Below are 26,919 nucleotides of genomic sequence, written 5' to 3'. Positions count from 1 at the left end.
GAGGTGTACACCTGATGGCTTATCTTTGTTATGTGTTTATCTCCCTTTCCCCCTCCCCCCCCCCGCCCTCCTTCCTTAATCCTCTTTCGTTCTTTCACTCGCCCTGCCTACCCCCCCCCCCCCTCTTGTCTTCTCCCTCTACGTGCCAAATGTCTGCCATGGCAGACTTCCCTGCATTGAACTTCGTAATTTGCATATCTGTCATAGCCATAATTTAAAATAACAACTCATGTTACACTCTGCGTTTGAGTTTATGTCCGAGCGCTTTACAGCAGCACCCCTTCACGCATTTGAGTGTGTGCGCGCGTGTGTGAGTGTTTTTTAATGAGTCTTCACCAAAATCTTGTGTCTTAGAGTTTAATGTTGCATACGGCCTTGACCCTCGTCTGAAATTACTTTGACCTTCAACCCCCGGAGTGCGCATTCAGATAAACAGTATTCGAGGTGACGAAGGATGTCGTCCATCTTGAACGGAAGTGTGACAACTCGTCCCTCGGATACCAGTGGATTAATCTATTGGTTAATTTAAAAAAAAAATGTTGATCGTTGAACTGTCCACACAACGTCATGGTGTGCATCGACGAGGCCTTGTGTTCATTAACAATTTATAAGATGCCCTTAAGAAGGCTCGTTTTACTAGAACACGCCTTATAGCTTTCGTTGACTTGTAGCACCAAGCTTTTGGTAGACAGATAAACCGCTGTAGGCGTATTAAATATTAACTTCTAAGACTTGAATTAACTTGAATAACTTATGCACTTTATGCATAAAACTAAAAAGAACTTTTATTATAGATAGATTTAACTTGAGATGAAATAAAATATATTAATATTTCAAACAGATTAAACTCTATAAAAACACGTCTGTACACTCTGGCATTCTGGAGTCGTCTGGCGTACTTCGCACAGCTTACGACATCGCCGCTTCTCTTGCATCATTCTTCAAGACGATCATTAAATTAATGCTCCCCTAAAGTCTACAAATTAGCAATAAATATTAATTTCTTCATAATCATCTTGGTAACACACACACTCATACTGCATATGTCACAACAGCCAGAATCTAATTGCAGGGCAATTACTATAGTTGGTATCTAATAGTCATATATGACTAGCTTAGCTTTGGAACTTCATTTTTGTTTTGGGTTTTAAACTGACCAGTCGACATACATACAAGTAAGCCATTGTAGAATCAATTATTGTTTGACATATGGGGGCGTAGCTTTATGTCAACAGATGACATGACATTTTAAAAACCGTGGTGGCTGAGAGGTTAAAACGTTTGGCTTCCGAACTGGGGGTCCCTGGTTCGAATCTTGGTGAAGAATGGGATTTAGAATTGTAATTCTGTGATTGACACCAGACAAAAGTTGGGGAAAAGTAAAGGAGGTTGGTGGTTGTACTGGCCTGTGCCTGGCACTGTGGCTTGTAGGACTGCTTTTTCATAGTCAGGCTGATCTTGTACAATGTCCATTGCATCTACATGTTCCACCATTTTTTGACAGTGCTAATGTCATTGTACTGTCATAAAAGACAATTTATTGATAAAACCTTTATCTCAATCAATCAATCAATCAATCAATCAATCAATCAATCAATCAATCAGTCAGTCTATCTATCTATCTATCTATCTATCTATCTATCTATCTATATATATATATATATATATTTGTCTGTCTGTCTGACTATCTATCTATCTATCTATCTATCTATCTATATATCTATCTATCTATCTATCTATCTATCTATCTATTTATCTATCTATCACAAAAGTTTTTAAAGTAGCTAATATTGAGAAATGTAACTTGACCTTTTTGACCTTTGACTCACGTCAAAGATCAATGTTTTAATAACTTTTCTCTTAATTTAGACTTCTCAAAAACTAATACAGTAGCTAGCTTACAGTCAGCTTCTAATTCTTTAATCGGTGACGTCCCTTGAGCGTCTTGGACAGAAGGTTGCAGCAGAGAGTGAAGATTCCAGCCGACAGGAAGTCAACAGGTAATGCACTTGCACTCGCTCACCTTGATGCTGCAGTTATCTTCAGTCGTCACTGCAATCAGACCCTCTCAAAGTCTGCTAGACATGTTTTATGTTCTGACTTGTAATTGCTGGCCTCCAGGTTCTGGTGTGTACATTTCTGGGCAATGTCAAGGACGTCCATTTCAACTGCAAGATAAGAAAGAAAAGAAACAAAGAAAGGTTTTGTGTTAAAACAAACAATAAATAGCCTCAAGATCAATCAATCATCAATCAATCAATCAGTTTTACTTAACAAGAATAATGTCAAGAGACGAAAGCTGAGCTGGTATGCAGTGTCGTAGCTAGGGTGGGGGAGAAGGGGGGGGGAGAATTTGAAAAATCCCCCGGGTTTTCCACTTGAATGGGGGCCCCGAAATGAGTGTTTTTTTTTTACATTAAATATTAAATATTATGCAAAATACAGGGACCCTTTAAAAGATATCAAGCTCCCGGGCCCCAAATGATGGCAAATTCCTAGCTACGCTCCTGGTGGTTTGGTTATATTGTAGGACATGTCTCTCTGTCTAAAGTCCTCCTTCAAGGTACAGTGGAGGGAGAACGAAGAACATATGGTTGGATAATGTTAAAGAATGGACCGGCCTCTCATGATATCCTGCCAGGAACGTCTGCTTGCAGGAAAAAATGGAGGGATTCTGTTACGCAAACGTCTCGGCACCTCTACGAAGAAAGTCAAGGGACCAATGAGATGTATCTAGTTCAGTGTTTATTTCAGTGTTTAGTTTATATTTAGAAAAGTGTTTAGTATACTCTGTAGTCCAGTGTTAAACTCTGAATTATATTTATTTTTAAATGTGCACGCTGTCTCTTGGACTACTTTGGACCTTATTTCCTAAGTACAAGTTGTGCCCAATGCGTTGTGACTAAACAAATTTCAATACAGACATTCACCTGGGGACTCTTCCATCACACTAAGTACCCTATCATAAAATCTTGCGCAGTGTTCAAAGATGTCGATGGGCGGAAATAGAACCATTGACAAGAGTCTATAAATTGAAACCTATTTCGTTGTCGAAGCTTCATAAGTAAATAAATACAATTGTCCGTTGTCCAGTGTGCCAACGGGGCCTCGAGACACAAAGCCAATAGACAGCCCTGCGAAAGTAAAGCGATTAACAAGCATAATGTAAGATTACTTTTAAAATAAATACTTTCTGAAAGTTTAGTGTGTGTATGAGAAATAACTTGTTCAACTATCGATGGGGATGAAATCCTACATATTTAGCCATATAAGTGAATACCGAAGGATTAATTTTCCTTGTTCGATATAAAACACAATAATCAGTTATCAATAATTAATTGGCTATTTTTTAAAGAAAATTAATTAATTAATTAAGTCCTAACCCTATGCCTATCAATAAATGTGCAAAAGGAACGAAATCCTACATATTTAGTCATATTTGGGAATGCGGAAGGATTAATTTCTCTTGAATAAGGGAAATAACTTCTATGTTATTGAAAGATGTAGCTGTAAGTGTGGAGTTATTTCCCTTTTTTCCCCCCAAATTTTATTTATTTACTTATTTATTTATTTTAAGTTTTTCTTATTTTTCCTATTCACCTTGTATGGTAACAAATGGCTGAAATCTGCAGCTTTTTTTCTGTGATTATGAATGGTCATTATGAAAACACATGAACTAAATCGAATGGCGAGTCACATGACTCACATGAAGCTGTATGCTTCCAAAACTAAGATAAACGCATGCCTTTAACTCTGATCTCTCTGTTAACATAATGATAATGTTATTTTTAGCGGCACAGAAAAAGGGGAAAAGACGCTATTAGTTTTGTGTGGAATGTCTGTCCTTCCGTCCCGTTTAGATCTCGTAAACTAGAAAAGATAGTGCAAATCTGAAATCACAATATTTTAGACCATTAAAAGTTCTGATGCAACGGCTACTTTTTTTCTTTTCTGAAAGCGTAAAAATCTAATTTTTAAAATCACTTATGCAAGCAGTTTTTTCATAAAAATACACCACTTTTACAACTATTCACTATTAATAGTAACAAGCACTGGAGTCTCGTTAGTATGAAAGAGACAGAGCCCTACATTTCCAACACATTTATGCAAATGGTTTTAGATTTTTTGTCAATTTTTTTTTTTACTTTTGTATTGCTAAGTTAAGTACGTTCTGTTATACTAACTACTACATTTACTCAAAAAAATGTTTACTTTTTTTCAAAGAGAAAAAATATATTTAGTATGCATATAAGTTGGACACAGTTTAAAACAAAATTAATTAGTGGTTTTTCATATTATCTCGTGAATTGCAGCTTCGTAATTCACGAAAGGAATTATATATATATATATTTTTTTACGGACATTTTTTTCTTTATTTTTTGAGGATTTGAATAAGAGATTGACCCTTTACAAAACAATTAGATCAATTAGATATTCATTATAAGACATCAGTTAGGCCAGGGTTACAATTAACTTCACATTCACTTTCATCTATCCTTTTGTCTGCTGGATCGCTGGGTCACCACACAAGATCTGTCAACCTTCTTTCTCCATTCTTCTCTGTCATTTTTCTTTGATAGAATTTCATTCTGATGTTCTTTCTGAAAATATTGAAACCTGCCTTTTTACCTACCTGGGTGGACCACACAAACTTTGTAACCTTGTTATTTCTATGTCTATGCTGCGCGTCTCGAAGCTGTAATAGCCTGCCCAGTGCGCTCTGGTCTAATGTTATGAAACAGAGTGAAGGGAGTAACTATGAAAATTGTGTTTGCTGTGTTTATGAGCTAAACTCGATTTCAGCCCCGAGTTGCGAATTCTCATGGAGCTTATTGAAACATCATAAAGACCACATTGACCTAACACCGTGACCAGAGGCGGTCTTAACAGTGTGTGGGGCCCTGGGCGAGTGTCGTATCAGGGCCACGAATATTTATTTATACGAGAGGGCGACAGGGACTACTAATTCACTTTATCGCGGGGCCCCACTCGCCACTCCCTAAAGCTGCCTCCGCCGTGACACATGTCGAAAACGAAATGACCACTTAGACGCAAACCTTGAAATACGTCAAAACGAAATGACTACATTGACCTGGCCCCTTGACACAAAAGGAAAGAACTCATTGACCTACACCTTGACAAAAATCAAAACGAAATGACCGCACGGACGTAACGCACTGATCAGGGCCGGCCCTAACATTTTCGGGGCCCTATGCGAAACAGATTGCGCGTGGCTCGGTATGGATAGGGGTAAGCATAATGTCAAAATAAAGATTTTGTATTAGAAAATACATTCGTAACTGCAATACATTTTTATTAAATGAAAACTGACAAAGCCGTTTTCTTTTTTTATCGTGCATACGGTTGGCACCCCTAAATGACAATATGTCTAATTTTTAGGAGATTTTTTATGTTTTAAGGAGCTTTTAATAATTTAAGGAGATTTCAAAGACTTTTTCATATATTATGCCCTGGAAAATCAGAAGCCGCAGAGACCCTGTTATTATATATAAGTTATAATGGTTTCTCATTCAATAATTTACACGTAGAATTAGCGCGGGGCCTCTGAAAGTGCGGGACCCGCTGCGGCCATAAAGACTGCAGTGCCCTTAGGCCGGCCATGGCATTGATACAAGTAAAAAGCGAAATGACCACATTGACCTAAGCCTTGACACAACTAAAAAAGAAATAACCTCATTTACTTAACAACGAAAACAAGCGATAATGAAATGACCAATTAACCACGTTTAGTTAATCGACAGCCAAAAAAATAATACTATTAAAAGTATGCTGTTTTGATGTCAGAAGAAAATGGTTTCTGTGTTTGTGATTGGTTAAAAAAGAGCTCGATATAAATCAAAACCTTTAAGGTTTTCTCTGAACAAAAATACCAAAAGTTTTACACCCGACACTAAAATTGTATTTCACTATTGTACATATGCGTAAAGTTTATCACAGATCAGATAGCTAGCAAATATCTCAGTTTGTTTTTGAAGTCCAGTAAATCTCCTGGAGGGCGTACATTTTCATAATTATATCTTCGTATTTTTGGGGGTTAAAATCCTATTATTTTATTTCCAAATATTAATCACGTTATGTTAAGTTTGGGTGATCGTAAAGTGTATACACTGAATGTTTTAGTTTTGCATACGGTTGTAAAATAAGTTACATTTGTGTAACATCAAACAACTCATTTAGTGTTTACCAATTGTCGAAACCAATTTTGCTGGTAAAAGTGGACACCTGGAGAGGTAATTTCTCCTTTGAAATGAGCGCAAAACAACCTGAACTTTAATTGTAACCCCCAGAGAGAAAAAAAAATTGTTTAAATATCTCACCTGCACGCTATTCATCGATTCTTTATTTTCCTTTTGGTTTGTCTATTTCAACAAAAGTTTGTCCCGTAACAGCGACACAGTAACACACTGTAAACATCCCGACTGCTAAAAACAACCAAGTTTTAGGTCATGAAACCTAGCTCTCATAAAAGTACTTTCGATACTAGAAACATTGCCTTGTTTTATCCATTTGTACTGCACTCTTATCAGGACTCCATTTAGTCATTTTGCTACAAGGTCATCGGACTTTCCGGATTTGATGGGGACATTCCCATTGGCCAGAAAGGCAAGACGAATTACTACAACAGAGTCTCTTGGCCTTAAGCAGCTCTCCCGTATCGAATATCAAATCTCCGTGTCGAATAGTTGGTCAATGAGATGAAGGAATCTACTTTTGAGACAGGTAAATAACTTGACTTGTATTGAAAAACATGTCTGGAAAACAAGACACAATTAGTCCCTAGATAATATACAGGTTAAAATAGTTTCATCTATTTCATATCCTGGTAAACGGTTTTGTGGATTCAACCCACCCCCTTTCCCCAGGTGTTTCTTAAAATCTAGTAAAAAAACAGCGTGAATCAATGAATTATAATAAATGGCGTGATCAACTTCTTTAAATAAACATCAGAAACGAATTCTTATTTTAAACAGAGTGAAAATAATCATTTTTGAACAGTGTGAAAGAATGACTTATGACTTATGTTAAAAAGCGTGAAACAATGACTTATGACTTATGTTAAAAAGCGTGAAACAATGACTTATGACTTATGTTAAACAGCGTGAAACAAGGACTTGTGTCGTTTTTAAAGAATGTTTGATGCTATAAAAATTGATCTTTCTTTAATGGTTAATTGAGATCATTTCTATTGGGCAGGGTTGAATCCACGAGAGTAGAGTGAGACTAGATACCATCAATTTAGAGTCTACAGATTGGAAATAGGCTTGACCCTTCACTAGTCTCCAGGTCGGCGGCTTCTCTACGAATTATCTGTAATCCCCGACGGACGCACTCCCTATACCAGACGAGCGCACAAGGACCGTGTCATCCAGAGCTTATCGGTTCCCCCTCTCCCCCTTAACCCATCAGAAGAGGTCTGCACCACTTGAGTGTGTAGAGTCAGGTCATGGAGAGTCGGAGTTATGCTCGCAACCTAGAGCAAGGGGGATAAAGCTCGGTCACCTGGTACTATATTAAATTAGATAGTTAAAACTGCTTTATAAATCATGTTTTTAAATAGGTTTATAGGTATAGCCTCGCTCGGTTCAATTTTCCGAGCTCATTTCGGAAACGTTCGTGTATCTATTGATTTGGACGAGAGCCGGGATAGCCTTTAGAGAAATTTATAGCAAAACTTAATTTTACAATGCTGAAATATTTTTAAATCAATATAACGGCCGACTTCGAGTTTTCCCTATGAGCTGAGATTTTTTTTTCATTTATATACAAATACCTTGAAGTTAAAAAAAAGATATAGACATTTATTTCCGTATTTGTGTTTTTAAAAAAGTAAAAAAAAAAAAAAACAAAAAAAACAACTGCTAATTAAATTATGTTTTAAAATAGGTTTATAGGTATGTGCATAGTTAAAAAACAAACAACAAAAGTGTAAGATTTTGGAACACTTAGGTACCGTAGCTGTTGCATCTACAAAGGCATAGTACAAATTTTTCTTTTCATAAAATTATTATTCCGAATGTATCAAAACTTTATGTATCTTACTGAAGACTTAACAATCAGATCTTTTCCAGACCAAAACCAAGGGTGACTAAAAATGTTGCTTCAGGGGGAGTGGTAGAGATACAGAACAAGTGGAAACGATAGTCGTGTTCGTCCTATGGCCTGTCGTAAATATTGTTAGGTCTGACCTATCCAATCACAATCAGAAGGTCTTCGGGCGACCTTTTTTCTCGGCCTCGGGCTAGCCATTGACCAGAAATAGTTATCATATTCCACTCGTTTCCAGCCATCTCGACTTCCGCCCGAGGTTCTGGCCACATTGGTCACCCGAGCGGTCATTTCAGATTTATATAACATGATTGCTCGCAGACGACGAAGCCAGGCAAGGCTGTATTTCTGTCTATTGAGTTATTATTTCATCATTGTCCGCTCTCTCCTAAATCCAGTGTGTGTGGATGTGTGTTTGTACGTGTGGATGTGTGTTTGTACGTGTGGATGTGTGTTTGTACATCGGGGTGTGAGTGTGGATGTGTGTTTGTACGTGTGGATGAGTGTGGATGAATGTGGATGTGTGTTTGTACATCGGGGTATGAGTGTGGATGTGTGTTTGCACATCGATAAATGAATGTGGATGTGTGTTTGTACGTCGGGGTGTGAGTGTGGATGTGTGTTTGTACGTCGAGTTGTGAGTGTGGATGTGTGTTTGTACTGGTTGTGTGTTTGTACATCGGGGTATGAGTGTGGATGTGTATTTGCACATCGATATATGAATGTGGATGTGTGTTTGTACGTCGGGGTGTGAGTGTGGATGTGTGTTTGTACATCGGGGTGTGAGTGTGGATGTTTGATTGTACATGTACACTTTTTGGTCTTTAAAAACGTATACAGTGGAACCTCGAGATACGAGTTTAATTCGTTCCAGATCCAAGCTCGTAAGTCGATCTACTCGAATCTAGAACGAATTTTTCCTACATAAAATAAAGTGAACCCAATTAATATGTTCTAACCCTATATAAAGTCCCAAAATTACTTAAATGCTGAAAAAAGACTTGTTATGAATTAATAAATGTACATGAAATATAAAAAACACTCAAATAAATATTGAAATGAGACATGCAGAAAAGATATCAATCAAATGTCTGTAAAGCAATTGTCAATGTACAGAACATTATCTGGGTGGCTGACGACTGCGGCTGAGTGCGGGTGAGGAGGAGGGAGCGAGGGGGGAGGAGGAGGGAGGACTGTACAGAACGAAGGCTACGTAAACACTTCATTAACAGCATCAACAAAACAACACTGCTTCGTGTCGATGGATATCCTACTCCTCTTCGTATCATTTGACTTTGCACTTGCGTTCATTTTCTTGGGACCCATGATGCACAGGAATAAGTCCCATTAACTCTTTCTCTCCTAACAGACGATACCAACGTTGATTCCAACAGAATGTGGTAAATAATTACGGAGAGAAAGAGTTAAAATCACTAAACTCGCTAGCTTAAACACTCACACTACCGAGACGAGCCAGCGCTGTGATACGATCATGGTGTACCCACACTCTGCTGTTTTTTTGTCCAAGTAGTGGCTGAGGCAACTTCTCTCCATTTCCCCGCGCTGGCAATTATGGTTCCTCTTCCGAGTGAGAACGGAAAGATCCGATTTCGCACGATTATCGTTGATATTCGTAGATAGGTTTTTAGCTATTAAGCTCGACTCGTAACTCGAATTGTCGCTCGTAAAACGAACAGGAATTTCGCTCTCGACGCTGCTCGTATCTCGAATTACTCGTATGTAGAGCAGTTTTGTATCTCGAGGTTCCACTGTAGAATCTGAACTTCCTTTTATATGAGGTACTTACAAAACGTTTTCTAAAAATATGCTAAATATAAGAAAAAATAAAACATATATAAGGGAACTCGGATTTTTAATGTCAGGATCTTTGGGCGCTTCTGAGTCCACCCAGCTCTAATGGGTGCCTGACATTAGTTGGGGAAAGTAAAGAAAATTGGTCGTTGTGCTGGCTACATGACACCCTTGTTAAACATGGACCACAGAAACCGATGACGTTTACATCATCTACCCTATAGATCGCAAGATCGGAATTTTGATATGTTTTGATTGAAACTACATAGTTAACATTGATTAGTACACAAACGTATATACTTTTAGTTTCTAGTTAACCCATTAACTGTGTAACATTCTGACGATTCTAATTATCATGTAAAAACAATCTCAAATATATAATGCGTCGGGAGAGATGCTACCAGTATAAGAGACGTTATTGTGTACAAATCTTACATCTCTTAACGATTTCAGATGCTACAATGCACAGCGGTGTTATTCCCGACCACGTGACTATCTGGACATCAAAAGTATGGGAGCTAGACCAGGGATTCTCAACCTTTTTAGAATCACAGACACTTGGAATCTCCTTAGAGGAGCATATTGCCCAATAGTAAACAGGGTAGAGAGTTTGATTTATAAGTTAGAGCTTTGAACAGTTAAAATAGAGTCGTGGAATTTATAAGAAAACGAATGTAAAACTATTCGTAAAATTACTAAATTTAGAGACATTTTAGGAACAGAAGACTTCAAAGTAAAAGAGCAATAATACATAAAACTTACACAAATGTAAAGGCGGTTGGTCGTGATGGCGACATGACTTTCTGCTCGTTAATTGTTGGCCTAAAATAAATAGATGACCTTAACATTATCTGTCGTATATACGACATAGTCTAAAAGGGGAACTTTACTTTTAATTTAATACATACAACACTGAACTCTAGTTTACAAAAACAAAACCTAATGAAATAGGGAGAAAGGCACAAAGATAAAGGCCTATTTCTTATTTCATTTATAGGACAAATTTTCAAAGTCCCTGAATTAGCCAGGATAACCAATGGCTTAGCAGAATACAAGTTTCTTTAATTAACATGAGCGACTAGATGAATACATGGATACGTGGAGAACGTGATTATTTAGTGTGTTTGACAAGAACGTCTGTAATTTAGAAGATGTAAGAACGATAACCAAATAAATTAGAAGATTAAAGAACGATAACCACGTTGCGTTAAGCGATAGGAATGACAGTTGGTCATAATTAAAAGTTGTAGCTTCAAGTTTTGATTATAACAATAATATATATATATATTATACGTAATGTTGCGAGTTAACGCCTTCTCATGTGTATGTTGATTTTTCATTGAGACATTATTTAAAGCAAGCAAAATAAATGTACCACCTGCAGACCTCTCGATCGATAAGTGCAGACGATATAAAACTCATCTGTTTCGATTTCCGTTGGGTCGCACAGTATATGCTGCATTAGTAAAAACATCCAACTACAATTCATTTCCTAAGTTAAGCCGGGCACCCATTCAAGTTACTGGCACTCACGGGCATCTTATCAATTCCTCGGTTTGCATGCCAAGCCCCCAGCCACCACGCGACCATTGAGATGGTAAGGGACATACCATCATTCTATCATGGATTAAATACAACTGTATAACGGCGGAGCCATATCGAGGCTTAATGAACCTGTGCTATACCAGAGGCGGCCCCATCAGTGCGCGGGGCACTGGTCGAGTGTCATATTAGGGCCACAAATATTTATATAATAGTCTTACGGGGACAAAAGATTCTCTTAATCGCGTCTCCCTCCTAAGGTGATAGGCATGGGGCAGTTGCCCCACTCGCATCCCAGTAAAGCCGCCTCTGGCTACAGAGATATTTATCCTGGACTAGCAACTCTCTACAAAAAACTACGCCTACAAACTTAACAAATTTTACATTATATTATTATGTTTTAATCCATAAGGCCTAAAGAATACCGCTTTCAATATGAAACAAGAAGTTGATCTAGATTCTCGAGACATACTCAACGTCCATAGTTCCTAGTTTGAGACTCGCTTATCCAGAAGCAAACTTTCTAAGCGCGTTAAGACACTGACGTTAGGATATTTTTACAAATTGAAAATGTCATGAGCTGAAATCTTGATAAGAAAGATCTTTTTTTTGTTCTGCTGTTCTAAAATGTGTCCATGAGTTTCTTCCATCTGTTTGGAAATACAAACAGAAGACTATGCATTGTTTTCAGGACACAATCATCATTTCTAGTTTCTTTCGGAAGCGTCTGAATAGCGCATCACTATGTTATTATAATATAGATTACTGCAGAGTAATTATTTTTAATAATGAACATAAGGTTTAAGCAGCGTATTATAGTATTGGGTTCGTAGAGTGCTCTATTGAAATGTAGTTTAACTTCACAGTCTTCTATTTGTATTTCCAAACAGATCTTATCTTATCTTATCTTTTGAAATATTGACGTTACTTCAAAACAAAAATGTGCCTTTACCTTTGTATCTTTCTGAGTATTTGATTAAATTTTGTTTCTGTATTCGAAGATTATGGTTCAGTGTTTTATGTATCATTGCTACTTTACTTTTGAGTCTATTATCCTGAAGGCTTTCTAAATTTTGTAATTTTACTAAAGGTGGTACTCTAGTCAAATGTGAATATTCGTTTGTTATGAATCTCTTTGCTCTAGTTTGTGTCTGTTCCAGTTTCCTAATGTTTTCTTGATGTAAAGAGATTGCAGAACCCATGGGAACATTTTAAAAGAGACAAAAAAAAAAAAATCAACAAACAAAAAAAAAAAACAAAAAAAAAAACATAAAACAGATTTATAGTCATTATAGAGCACTGAAAGAAAATGGACTTATATTGTTTTTAGATAGTCGAAACTTTGTCAATACCAATAGAAAGTTATATTTGTGTCATAGCTAATGAACAAAATAAAAAAAGCATTTATAAAAATTAAAAAAGGTTACATAGAGACTTAAACTAGGCCCTCGAAGTGGTCCACCCAGGTAGGTAAAAAGGCAGGTATCAATATTTTCAGAAAGAACATCAGAATTAAATTCTATCAAAGACAAATGACAGAGAAGAATGGAGAAAGAAGGTTGATAGATCTTGTGTGTCCCAGCGGTCCATCAGACCAAAGGATAGGTGAAAGTGAATGTGGAGTTATATGCGAACCTGGCCTAACTGATGTCTTATAATGAATATTAATTGATCTAATAGTTTTGTAAAGGGTCAATGTCTTATTCAAATCCTTTAGTTAAGTGTGCTATGGAAGTCTATCTGCACTGCAGTTCACGCGATAATATGAAAACCTACTTATTAATTGCTGTTTTAAATTATGTCCAACTTATATGCATACTAAACAGATTTTTTTCTCTTTAAAAAAAGTAAACATTATTTTTGGGTAAATATAGTAGTTAATAAACTTACATAATACAAATACAAATGTAAAAAAAATATTTTTTTAACAAAAAGTCTAAAACCATTTGGATAAATGCGTTAAAAATATGGTATACTGCAATCTCCCCTACTAAAGAGACTCTCGTGTTTGTTACTATTAATAGCGAATAGTTGTAAAATTGGAGTATTTTTATGACAAAACTGCTTGCATAAGTGATTTAAAAAATTAGATCTTTCTCTTTTAGAAAAGAAAAAAAGTAGCCGTTGCATCAGAACTTTCAATGACCTAAAATATTATAATGTTGGATTTTCACTATCTTTTCTAGTTTACGAGATCTAAACGGGACTGACGGACGGACTAGACATTTCACACAAAACTAATAGCGTCTTTTCCCCTTGCGGGGGCTGCTAAAAAAAAGGTGGAACGACCTGAGTGGTAGATTGTGTAGTTTTGTTTCTACAGTCTCGTTCATGTTATGTTCACTAAGACTCAGACGACGATGTATAAAGGGGACTAATTCAGCTTTATACCACCACTTTAGTCAAGTACTAATTCTTTTCCTTGTTTGAGATACCAAACAAAATATTTAATTACATTTTTTAAAATTAACTAATTAGTTATTTTTCTTATTGATTCCTGTGTTGTCAGGTAAAAGAAATAATTGCGCGAAGTTTCAGCTTGATCCGAGATTGGGTGTGGGAGAAATAACGTGTATAAACTTTTGACCAGACAGACAGACAGACAGACGGAGTTAATAAAAGCTTTGTACAAATAATATCGTATCTTATAAATTACAGACATTCCTTCAAAATAAGAAGATTTTTACTTACACTTATTATTTCAGAAGTTTAGTGTAGCCTTAACTAGTAATCACAAACCACGCTACAGTCCACATTTAAAACCACACTAAATTCACACCAAGACCCGCACTTACGAAATCACATTAAATTTAAAACTAACTGCCAAGGTATACTATTTATAACATCTTCCAAAAAACGTAGGTCATATTTGGGCCCGAGTCAACTGACATACTGTACTCTACCTTCATCTTCGGACTTGCAAGATTTGATTTTTTATTTTACAAATAAAACCCGTCTCTTCTATGGGAGAGAAAAGGAAATACACGAACTTAAATATAGTAAATACAAATTGTATTCTAGCATTCTCGATGCCTTAGCTAAAAATAGCCATTTTACTGTTGCGGACATCATCCCATCAATGTAGTCATCCATATGGCCTAACCAGAATGTCATGTGCACTTTTCCCGCCAAAAAAACAGGTCACACACACATACACAGGAATGACCATCTGTCTGAATAGTTAGGGTCAACCAAGCACGTGTAAAGGTCAAAAGCTTCAACCACTGTATTTTTTTATTGACCGAATTCTGTTCTCCTGCCAAGACTTCAACTGACCCTTCCATTGTTGCGTAAGTAACTAAGATGAAGTACTAATGTACACTAATTAAATTTTACTGCAAATAATGATTATATCCGCAAATAAAAGGCAGCAAAGATTACGATTACTTAAAAAAAAAAATGTCCCCATTTAATGTTAGAGAAAAGGCCTTGGCGATGTTTGATCACGCTCACATCTGCAATATTTTAAGGTTTAATATCATTGCCTATTATGGAAATCTGAACACTAAAAATAAAAATAAACTTCATAAAATCTTAAATGCTGCTGGTAAGGTCATAGGCAAAAAAAAACAAACTCTTAGGGCAGCTGTTTAAGATAAACATCCATAAAAAAGCTAAAGAGATCTTAGAAATAAAGAATCACCCTTTGGGTCAGGATATTGTGATTTTACCATCACAAAAGAGATACAAGACACCGCTATCAAAGACAAACAGACACACAAGCACTTTTTTCCCCCTGGCAATAAAATCATTAAAAATACAATTAAACTATGAGATATTATGAGTTAGTCTGGTGTGAATATTTATTTTGGTTTTCAATAGTTATAGCAGTTTGGCCACTGGGCAGACTGGGCTCTATAGCTTTGGTCAGCAGCCAGTCCAGGAGACGGAAACTCCGATATAAAACCTACGGCTATCTGTGGTTCGCAACCGTCTCAGCCTTCTGTGCTACTGTGGGCTGCATTTAGTTTAAAGAGTGGTATTGGTCTGCGCAGGCCAATTATCACTTCAAAATACTTAGTATTTCAGGATTTTTGGTATTTAGGGGCTTTTATTTTTCGAAAGTTTTAGACTAAGTTTGATCTTGTTTTAAACTTTATTTTGGACTTGTTTGAGACTTATTTTGGCTGTCATTAGTGTTTGTTTCTGGACTTTTTTCACCTTGATGCGAGAATGGGAAGTGGGAGAAATCACAGGTATAGAATGTGTACCAGACAGCAAGATGATATAAACTTTGTCCGGGTACGCTATTCTGCCTCAGCGTGGCACTCGGGTGGAAACGATCATTACAGGAAGTGGCTAAATGAATGGCCAAAGAAAACTCCTGTGGAATGTCCAAGGGAACACGAGAGTGGTCCCATTGCACGGTGCGGGGTTGAAAGAGAGCTTCCACGGCCCTGTCGATAATCCATGCGCCTTTACACTAATGGCGAGTCCTGCACGGTTAGCTTGGTACAACATAGGAAAATGGCGGAGGTCCCCGGTGTACTCGGCCTTCGACCATGCATTCTAGCCCATGTGCCCGGAGTGCCGGATATATCGGAAATAGCAATGCTTTATATAGGCATTGACTTGGATCTCTTCCAGACAGAACGGTTGTTCAAACAGGTTGGTTTTTTTTCAAACCTAGAGCTCGAAGAACCTTCGGCTCAGCTCTTTGACTATCAAGCGATATAAGCTTTGTAAAAATACGTCCCAACTCCCCCCACCCCAACCCCCCCACCCCCCAAAAAACTCTCATGAGACTCTACCTGTGAGTAGTGTGAGGCAATGCTTTGAAACATTCTGTTGAGTGTGAGTATTTTCATCCCGTAATAACTCTCGTGCAGACAAGTCAAAGAGGACAGGTCTTTATTCACAGGACATCACAACTGCAAAAATAACAAGGTCTGCCTTGAACACAGCCTCTCGACTTAGGCTGAACTCTGTTGTATCTCTACAATGTCAACACCCTTCTCTTGGATCTGTTCATGTCTCCTGTCTAACAGTGCGCTGACAATGTCAACACCCTTCTCTTGGGTCTGTTCATGTCTCCTGTCTAACAGTGCGCTGACAATGTCAACACCCTTCTCTTGGGTCTGTTCATGTCTCCTGTCTAACAGTGCGCTGACAATGTCAACACCCTTCTCTTGGGTCTGTTCATGTCTCCTGTCTAACAGTGCGCTGACAATGTCAACACCCTTCTCTTGGGTCTGTTCATGTCTTGTGTCTAACAGTGCGCTGACAATGTCAACACCCTTCTCTTGGGTCTGTTCATGTCTCCTGTCTAACAGTGCGCTGACAATGTCAACACCCTTCTCTTGGGTCTGTTCATGTCTTGTGTCTAACAGTGCGCTGACAATGTCAACACCCTTCTCTTGGGTCTGTTCATGTCTCCTGTCTAACAGTGCGCTGACAATGTCAACACCCTTCTCTTGGGTCTGTTCACGTCTCCTGTCTAACAGTGCGCTGACAATGTCAACACCCTTCTCTTGGGTCTGTTCATGTCTCCTGTCTAACAGTGCGCTGACAATGTCAACACCCTTCTCTTGGGTCTGTTCACGTCTCCTGTCTAACAGTGCGCTGACAATGTCAACACCCTTCTCTTGGGTCTGTTCACGTCTCCTGTCTAACAGTGCGCTGACAATGTCAACACCCTTCTCTTGGGTCTGTTCACGTCTCCTGTCTAACAGTGCGCTGACAATGTCAGCACCCTTCTCTTGGGTCTGTTCACGTCTCGTGTCTAACAGTGCGCTGACAATGTCAACACCCTTCTCTTGGGTCTGTTCACGTCTTGTGTCTAACAGTGCGCTGACAATGTCAACACCCTTCTCTTGGGTCTGTTCACGTCTTGTGTCTAACAGTGCGCTGACAATGTCAACACCCTTCTCTTGGGTCTGTTCACGTCTTGTGTCTAACAGTGCGCTGACAATGTCAACACCCTTCTCTTGGGTCTGTTCACGTCTTGTGTCTAACAGTGCGCTGACAATGTCAACACCCTTCTCTTGGGTCTGTTCACGTCTTGTGTCTAACAGTGCGCTGACAATGTCAACACCCTTCTCTTGGGTCTGTTCACGTCTTGTGTCTAACAGTGCGCTGACAATGTCAACACCCTTCTCTTGGGTCTGTTCACGTCTTGTGTCTAACAGTGCGCTGACAATGTCAACACCCTTCTCTTGGGTCTGTTCACGTCTTGTGTCTAACATTGCGCTGACAATGTCAACACCCTTCTCTTGGGTCTGTTCACGTCTTGTGTCTAACAGTGCGCTGACAATGTCAACACCCTTCTCTTGGGTCTGTTCACGTCTTGTGTCTAACAGTGCGCTGACAATGTCAACACCCTTCTCTTGGGTCTGTTCACGTCTTGTGTCTAACAGTGCGCTGACAATGTCAACACCCTTCTCTTGGGTCTGTTCACGTCTTGTGTCTAACAGTGCGCTGACAATGTCAACACCCTTCTCTTGGGTCTGTTCACGTCTCGTGTCTAACAGTGCGCTGACAATGTCAACACCCTTCTCTTGGGTCTGTTCACGTCTTGTGTCTAACAGTGCGCTGACAATGTCAACACCCTTCTCTTGGGTCTGTTCACGTCTCGTGTCTAACAGTGCGCTGATAATGTCAACACCCTTCTCTTGGGTCTGTTCACGTCTTGTGTCTAACAGTGCGCTGACAATGTCAACACCCTTCTCTTGGGTCTGTTCACGTCTTGTGTCTAACAGTGCGCTGACAATGTCAACACCCTTCTCTTGGGTCTGTTCACGTCTTGTGTCTAACAGTGCGCTGACAATGTCAACACCCTTCTCTTGGGTCTGTTCACGTCTTGTGTCTAACAGTGCGCTGACAATGTCAACACCCTTCTCTTGGGTCTATTCACGTCTCGTGTCTAACAGTGCGCTGACAATGTCAACACCCTTCTCTTGGGTCTGTTCACGTCTTGTGTCTAACAGTGCGCTGACAATGTCAACACCCTTCTCTTGGGTCTGTTCACGTCTTGTGTCTAACAGTGCGCTGACAATGTCAACACCCTTCTCTTGGGTCTGTTCACGTCTCGTGTCTAACAGTGCGCTGACAATGTCAACACCCTTCTCTTGGGTCTATTCACGTCTCGTGTCTAACAGTGCGCTGACAATGTCAACACCCTTCTCTTGGGTCTGTTCACGTCTTGTGTCTAACAGTGCGCTGACAATGTCAACACCCTTCTCTTGGGTCTGTTCACGTCTTGTGTCTAACAGTGCGCTGACAATGTCAACACCCTTCTCTTGGGTCTGTTCACGTCTTGTGTCTAACAGTGCGCTGACAATGTCAACACCCTTCTCTTGGGTCTATTCACGTCTCGTGTCTAACAGTGCGCTGACAATGTCAACACCCTTCTCTTGGGTCTGTTCACGTCTTGTGTCTAACAGTGCGCTGACAATGTCAACACCCTTCTCTTGGGTCTGTTCACGTCTTGTGTCTAACAGTGCGCTGACAATGTCAACACCCTTCTCTTGGGTCTGTTCACGTCTCGTGTCTAACAGTGCGCTGACAATGTCAACACCCTTCTCTTGGGTCTATTCACGTCTCGTGTCTAACAGTGCGCTGACAATGTCAACACCCTTCTCTTGGGTCTGTTCACGTCTCGTGTCTAACAGTGCGCTGACAATGTCAACACCCTTCTCTTGGGTCTGTTCACGTCTTGTGTCTAACAGTGCGCTGACAATGTCAACACCCTTCTCTTGGGTCTGTTCACGTCTCGTGTCTAACAGTGCGCTGATAATGTCAACACCCTTCTCTTGGGTCTGTTCACGTCTTGTGTCTAACAGTGCGCTGACAATGTCAACACCCTTCTCTTGGGTCTGTTCACGTCTCGTGTCTAACAGTGCGCTGACAATGTCAACACCCTTCTCTTGGGTCTGTTCACGTCTCGTGTCTAACAGTGCGCTGACAATGTCAACACCCTTCTCTTGGGTCTGTTCACGTCTCGTGTCTAACAGTGCGCTGACAATGTCAACACCCTTCTCTTGGGTCTGTTCACGTCTTGTGTCTAACAGTGCGCTGACAATGTCAACACCCTTCTCTTGGGTCTATTCACGTCTCGTGTCTAACAGTGCGCTGACAATGTCAACACCCTTCTCTTGGGTCTGTTCACGTCTCGTGTCTAACAGTGCGCTGACAATGTCAACACCCTTCTCTTGGGTCTATTCACGTCTCGTGTCTAACAGTGCGCTGACAATGTCAACACCCTTCTCTTGGGTCTGTTCACGTCTCGTGTCTAACAGTGCGCTGACAATGTCAACACCCTTCTCTTGGGTCTGTTCACGTCTCGTGTCTAACAGTGCGCTGACAATGTCAACACCCTTCTCTTGGGTCTGTTCACGTCTTGTGTCTAACAGTGCGCTGACAATGTCAACACCCTTCTCTTGGGTCTGTTCACGTCTTGTGTCTAACAGTGCGCTGACAATGTCAACACCCTTCTCTTGGGTCTGTTCACGTCTTGTGTCTAACAGTGCGCTGACAATGTCAACACCCTTCTCTTGGGTCTGTTCACGTCTTGTGTCTAACAGTGCGCTGACAATGTCAACACCCTTCTCTTGGGTCTGTTCACGTCTCGTGTCTAACAGTGCGCTGACAATGTCAACACCCTTCTCTTGGGTCTGTTCACGTCTTGTGTCTAACAGTGCGCTGACAATGTCAACACCCTTCTCTTGGGTCTGTTCACGTCTTGTGTCTAACAGTGCGCTGACAATGTCAACACCCTTCTCTTGGGTCTGTTCACGTCTTGTGTCTAACAGTGCGCTGACAATGTCAACACCCTTCTCTTGGGTCTGTTCACGTCTCGTGTCTAACAGTGCGCTGACAATGTCAACACCCTTCTCTTGGGTCTGTTCACGTCTTGTGTCTAACAGTGCGCTGACAATGTCAACACCCTTCTCTTGGGTCTGTTCACGTCTCGTGTCTAACAGTGCGCTGATAATGTCAACACCCTTCTCTTGGGTCTGTTCACGTCTTGTGTCTAACAGTGCGCTGACAATGTCAACACCCTTCTCTTGGGTCTGTTCACGTCTTGTGTCTAACAGTGCGCTGACAATGTCAACACCCTTCTCTTGGGTCTGTTCACGTCTTGTGTCTAACAGTGCGCTGACAATGTCAACACCCTTCTCTTGGGTCTGTTCACGTCTCCTGTCTAACAGTGCGCTGACAATGTCAACACCCTTCTCTTGGGTCTGTTCACGTCTTGTGTCTAACAGTGCGCTGACAATGTCAACACCCTTCTCTTGGGTCTGTTCACGTCTCGTGTCTAACAGTGCGCTGACAATGTCAACACCCTTCTCTTGGGTCTGTTCACGTCTCCTGTCTAACAGTGCGCTGACAATGTCAACACCCTTCTCTTGGGTCTGTTCACGTCTTGTGTCTAACAGTGCGCTGACAATGTCAACACCCTTCTCTTGGGTCTGTTCACGTCTTGTGTCTAACAGTGCGCTGACAATGTCAACACCCTTCTCTTGGGTCTGTTCACGTCTCCTGTCTAACAGTGCGCTGACAATGTCAACACCCTTCTCTTGGGTCTGTTCACGTCTCGTGTCTAACAGTGCGCTGATAATGTCAACACCCTTCTCTTGGGTCTGTTCACGTCTTGTGTCTAACAGTGCGCTGACAATGTCAACACCCTTCTCTTGGGTCTGTTCACGTCTCGTGTCTAACAGTGCGCTGACAATGTCAACACCCTTCTCTTGGGTCTGTTCACGTCTCGTGTCTAACAGTGCGCTGATACGCACCATAGGCGTCGGCGTAGGAGCAGAGCTATAACACTACATATGAATAGGTCAAGGTTACATTTCCCCCCTATTATTCGTCAATCTACTCATAAATTTTTTTTTTAAGTTGAGGAGAGGTTTATGTCTTGAAGTGCAATAACTTAGGGTGACGCCCCTGAATAAACATTTTTTTTCTATTTTTTTTAAATTACGAAATCTCTTTTTATTGACTTAATTTGATTTCCAACTCGTTCATCTGACATAGAAAAAAAAAATCGTGAAAGAAATGCTGAAATCAGCAGAACATGTTCCCCCCACGATATGGCGTTATTTGATATGGCTGATTTGGAATCATATCGGATATATTACAGCTTTGGGGGTAGGGGGCGTGGGGAGGTGGAGAGACATACGTTATGAGGAGTATTTTTAGAAAGACCATCTCTCTCTGTAGTCTTCTTTCACTTCTCTGCTGACCTCTCTCCTTGTGTCTGGGCTTTTTTTTTCTTTTCTCTGTTCAATGTTCATATTTTGTTGTTTATTTTCATCTCTGTTGATTGTTTTTTTTTCTTTGTTCATATTTTTTTTGTTCTCTCTCTTTTCATTGTTCATATTGTTTTCTCTTTGTTCATTATTCATTTTTCACCCTGTTCATTGTTTATGTTTTTTTCTTGTCTCTGTTCATTGTTCATATTTTGTTTTTCCTTTTTCGGCAGTGCCTTCTTCTCCAGGAGCATGGCCGGCTTGTGTACTGTGTTTCCCTGGCATAAGGGAGCCTCTCATTTCAAGAGTCTCGTTGGCATTTATCAAATAGTAATAATTATTTTTGCTTCTAACAAGGTTGATCATTAATCTTGTATTATTCGTTCTTATATATAACTCCAAATATTATAATCCCTGCTGTTTCATTAGGACATTTTTCGATGTTTAGTTTCAGCAGTAATACAGAGTCAACTTTTTTTTTCCACCCCAAGTTTTTATTTTATTTATTTCAAAGATCAAGAACACACAAGACAAACAAGGTGAAGGTTTTCCGGAAGTGCAAGAATTTTTCCACTCGAGCAACACTATTGAGACATTTGCTTTACAGTTTCAGTTTGTGAAGAGTTCCAAGAGCTCAGTTGATGTCTTGCTTTACAAACAACTTTACAGCAGATAGAAAGAATTTAGATCACATTTGTTAGGGACTTTCGTCCTTTTTTTAATCACGGACACAGTGGCGTAGCTAGGGTGAGGGAGGAGGGGGGGGGAGAATATGAAAATCCCCCCGGGCCCCCACTTGAAGGGAGCCCCCAAATGAGTGGGTTTTTTTTACATTAATTTTTAAATTCAGGGGCCCTTAAAGAGGTCATGCCCCCCACGGGCTCCCAAATGATGGAAAATTCCTAACTACGCCCCTGCACGTACAGAAGAAAGTCATTTTGATCGTCTAGCTAAGGTTCAAAGAAGAATTCCTAGAAGATTTGGAATAAACCAGAAACTCCGTGTCAGCCTGAGTATCATGTGACACTCGAATCGAAGCTTGTATCATTCTAGAGATGTGCAGCAATGACGTTGGACACTCATGCACACACCTTTGTTGATGATATGCACATTGCTTGACCGTTAATCATTGAGTTGTCCAGGGCTACTTTCCACATTCCAATGTGCCCTAAGATGGTCCAGTATGTCTTTGTTATGCTAATTATTAAAAGCAGAAAAAACAGATTTCTAAAGCCAATAATATATTTAGATTTGCGTTAAATCGAATCAATACATTTTCTTTTGTAATCATTCCCAAGAGACGGTTTTTCTCGGCTCCAAGTCAGCGATAATTTGCTCTTCTTTCACTCCTGGGAAAACTTGTCTCCAGTTCCGTATTAAAAAAGTTTGAGAAACAGTGCAACAACGATAGTGTGGGTTGAGTTAAGACTAAAACTGTCTTATTGATCCTTCTGTAAATTTGTTGTGATTTCTCACATAAAGACAACACAACAAAAACATACACATAAATAGAATAGACACAACATAAAGAGTTCATTCAGCAACTACACACAAGCAATTTTGGTTATTTTCATGTATCCTGATCAACGAATGGCGTTGATATAGTCTCACCGAATAAGGAACAAACCAGTTTTTCTAACGTTCTGTCTTAATTGACAGAAGTCGTCCACTTATGATGGAGCGGGTGACTGTTGTCTTCCAAGATTTGTCCGATGTTTCTTAGACATTTTTGTTCAAAAAGTTCATTTAAATATGATAGTATTGTGCGTGTGATTTTTGTTGATTTTTAAAATTATGTTGTCTAGGCGGCGCAACATTTTAGATGAAGAAGCATTGCCTTTCCAACACGTTATTCCGTATGTTATCAGATTTTGCATAATCTTACAAATAATCTAGGATCTTCTAATTTAGTGTAAAGTTATTGAGTTTGTAGAGGAAAAAAAAGCCGCTGAGCTGGACCTGAGTTGGAGAATACACTTGATAAAGTCTGGGAACAAGTGCTCTTAATCAAGCTAACTTACCATCACATATCCCACAGAATGAACAACTGGATAAAGGAATATCTAAATAATCGACAAGCTTTAGTTTCCTTGCAAGGGCAAAGAAGTCACACAGTGGGAATAAAAAATGGCGTCCCCCAAGGAGGAGTCCTGTCCCCAACATTCCTCTTACTATTCATCAACGATCTCAACCAAAACCTACCAAGAAAAATAATAAACAACATATATGGTTTACAACCTTGCCGTAATTAGAACAGAAGATAATGCAAGAACATCGAAATTTCAATTACAAGACTCTCTTCATAAACCCAATGTTCCAAAGACATGGCCATCTACACACAAAAAAAGACATCTTCTCACTGTCAACAAAACAACAAGCAATTCAATGAATAGACAAAGCCGTTGACCACCGTCGGTATATTTAAGTGTTCTTTAAGTGTTCTGCTCCTGTCTTCAATAAGGGCTTTTATTTAGAGATCAGATGGATGTCCCACAGCCTTTGTGAAAGGAACTAATAGAGAGTAGAATAAACGAGAAATAGGCAAGCCCCCATCCCAGTGACAAGAAAGACGGCGCCTAGTATAAGTTCTCCCGACACGACCAAGGTCTAATTTTTCGTCTCAGAACTGGACACAATGGAATGGGACAACACATGTTAAGGAAACTGAAAATTGGTACAGGTCAATCTTTGCCATTGTGGAGCTTCACCAGGGAATGACGACCGTGTCCTACAAAAACTGCATTACTAATCAGGAAGTCTAAAAACAACACTGGCACCAAATACCTATATGGAGAGCTACCTGATTTGGAAATGACTGCGCAGTTCATCCCAAATTACGGCATGGCATCTGAGCCCTCCAACGTAATAATGAGAACGAAGAAGAAGAAGTTTAAAAAGTGTACAGTGCCAAGAAAAAGACACACGATAAGCAAGCACTTCATGGTCTCATGACAAATAATGTCAAATCTTTTTTTTCTGAATTTGGTTGTCTCATGTTTCTTGTAGCAACATGCTGGGTGAATTGTCAAGATTGTCCATGCTAAAAGTGAAGATCTTTTAAAGATACCTCAGCTTTTTAGCTTTTGACTTCAGTTGTCGAGCTGTTTACATCCTAGGAATCCTTGGGCCTTTGCCTCTTTTCTTTGCCTCTTTTTTGGACTATTGGCCTCTTTATTGGGCTTTTTTTTTCATTAACAAAAAGATGCATATTTTATTAGTAAGCGTACAGATTAAGTAGTTACATTTTAAAGTACAATGATTGCAAAACATAGCAATGCATATAGTTACATTTAGGTTGTCCTAATATTTTAACAATTTAAATTGCTTTGTATATGGCGTTATTTTTTTCCAATAGCATATAATGAATATTTTTGAAATTTAAGGTTCATAAACTATATGTGGTGAGAATGTCAACAATAGGTAATGAAATAGAAACAATCAAAGAGTGAAAGTAGAAACTTAAATGATATTAAAACATTTTAAACATAGTAGTCACATTTTTTTTTCCACTTTGTCTACATTGCTTATGGTTGTTTCCTTTGTGCTTTGCTACATTACCCCAGTTCTTTATATTAACTTCTATCGAACGTGCATACACATCTATGTGTGTACACACTTATGCAAACATAAGCATTTAATTATTTATAGTGTTTCTTTTGTTGTCTCCCTTTTAATGACAATTTTTGATTTCCTCCCTTGAGATTTGGAAAACTACTTCCTCATCATCAAGGTGGAAATCCTGTCTGCTAGAGTCAGTATATCGGGAGTTTCTGTTCAGAAACAATTTCTCTGTGGCTTTTTTTTTTTTTGGTCACAGGGACCACCTAGAGTCGTACTGAAAGTATATATATATAAATATACTTTTTTTTTCCTTCAATATTATCTCCCTTTTTTTATATTTTTGTTCAAATCTGAATAGTATTATTTAGAAAGTAATTTGACCAATAAAGATATTTTGTCCCATCGACCTTATATGTCATCCTTTTAGGCTATAATACAAGTTGTATAAGTTATTTTATACGTAAATAAAATTTCTCTAAAAGAAATACATTTCAATCCTTAAAATGACGTACTACATTCAGTTATTATTTTGTCCATTCTTAATTTTTCTTTAAAAAAAAAACCCAGCCAACTCTTCAGGTCAAGGCTTATCTTACAGCATAATGTAAATTGCCTCCCTTTGAATCGCTTAAGAGAAAAAAAAAACAAAAAACAATCAATTATGACAAACCCAGCTCTGTGAGCGCCTCTCCGTGGTTGGTTTTCAATCAACTTGGCCCTGGACGAGGTCAAATTTCGTAACATGGGAAGCGTTTTGCAACATCAAGGTTATTCTTGCTCCCAAGAGGCGGCGGGCTACGGGTACATCCGATGAGTTTACATAAGTAATAAAAATAATGACCATTCGAAAATGCTCTGACATATACACATTATCAGCCTCCCATGAAATTGTTCAATATGTTGTGTACATTGTATAATAATAAATTATAAATGAGGGCCAATCTATTGCAGACTGACCGGATAGCTTAAAAATGTCAAATGTCCTGCAACTGTTTTAAATACCTCTTCTTAAATGAAATCTTAAAAGTTAGCAAAAGCTAAATTAGGGCGGCATACACACTACACCGTTGGACCACGCCTCAAACAATGAACCTACTAAGACTAAGATTGCTTTATTGATCCTTATGGAAATTTGTTGTGATTACAAAAACTATTTTCTCATATAAAGACAACACAACAGAAACATACACATAAATAGAACAAACACAACATAAAGTTCATTCAGCGACTACACACAGGCATCTTCGTGCCTTTTTTATGTTTTCTGATCAACGAGTGGCGTTGATATAGTCTGACCGAGTGAGGAAAGAACGGGTTTTTGTACCGCTCGGTTCAGGTCTTGATTGTCAGAAGTCGACGAAGTTATGATGTAGCGGGTGGCTGTTGTCTGACGATGCGTAGAAAGGCATGGTAGCTTCCACAGTACACCGTGACGGTAAAACGGCCCTACTTTGCTTTGAACCAGGTCGTGTCTAGCCACTGAACTTGACCTGCGGGCCATTTCAATTTCCGACACTCGTGTCGCGGACCACATGATCGAAAAGATACAAAAAAGAAATGAATTTGGTTTAAAACTATAAGAAACCCGTAGACTTAGTACTTCGTATTTTTTACGCGTTGGAAAATGGCTTCATATCTCTACTTAAACCCTGAGCAACATTGTAGTAGTTTTACCCCCCGACTCATTTTCGTCCCTTTTTTTGCATAATATTCTCATAAATCCAATAATCTCTAGGCGTAGTTT

The 26,919-nt window shown here is 39.2% G+C and overlaps 1 long non-coding RNA gene across 1 annotated transcript; it reads right to left on the bottom strand.

Annotated features, from left to right (window-relative positions):
* Window positions 1–1,748: 1,748 nt before the first annotated feature.
* LOC129921990 (uncharacterized) lies at window positions 1,749–16,269 on the bottom strand. Its single transcript, XR_008773919.1, has 3 exons — window positions 16,173–16,269; window positions 6,339–6,773; window positions 1,749–2,168 (listed from the first exon to the last, which is right to left on the bottom strand). It is a non-coding gene; the product is annotated as an uncharacterized LOC129921990 (long non-coding RNA).
* Window positions 16,270–26,919: the final 10,650 nt, after the last annotated feature.

Source organism: Biomphalaria glabrata, chromosome 12 (assembly GCF_947242115.1).
Source record: "Biomphalaria glabrata chromosome 12, xgBioGlab47.1, whole genome shotgun sequence".
Lineage (NCBI taxonomy): Eukaryota > Metazoa > Mollusca > Gastropoda > Planorbidae > Biomphalaria > Biomphalaria glabrata.
This window is presented reverse-complemented; position numbering and strand designations above follow the sequence as displayed.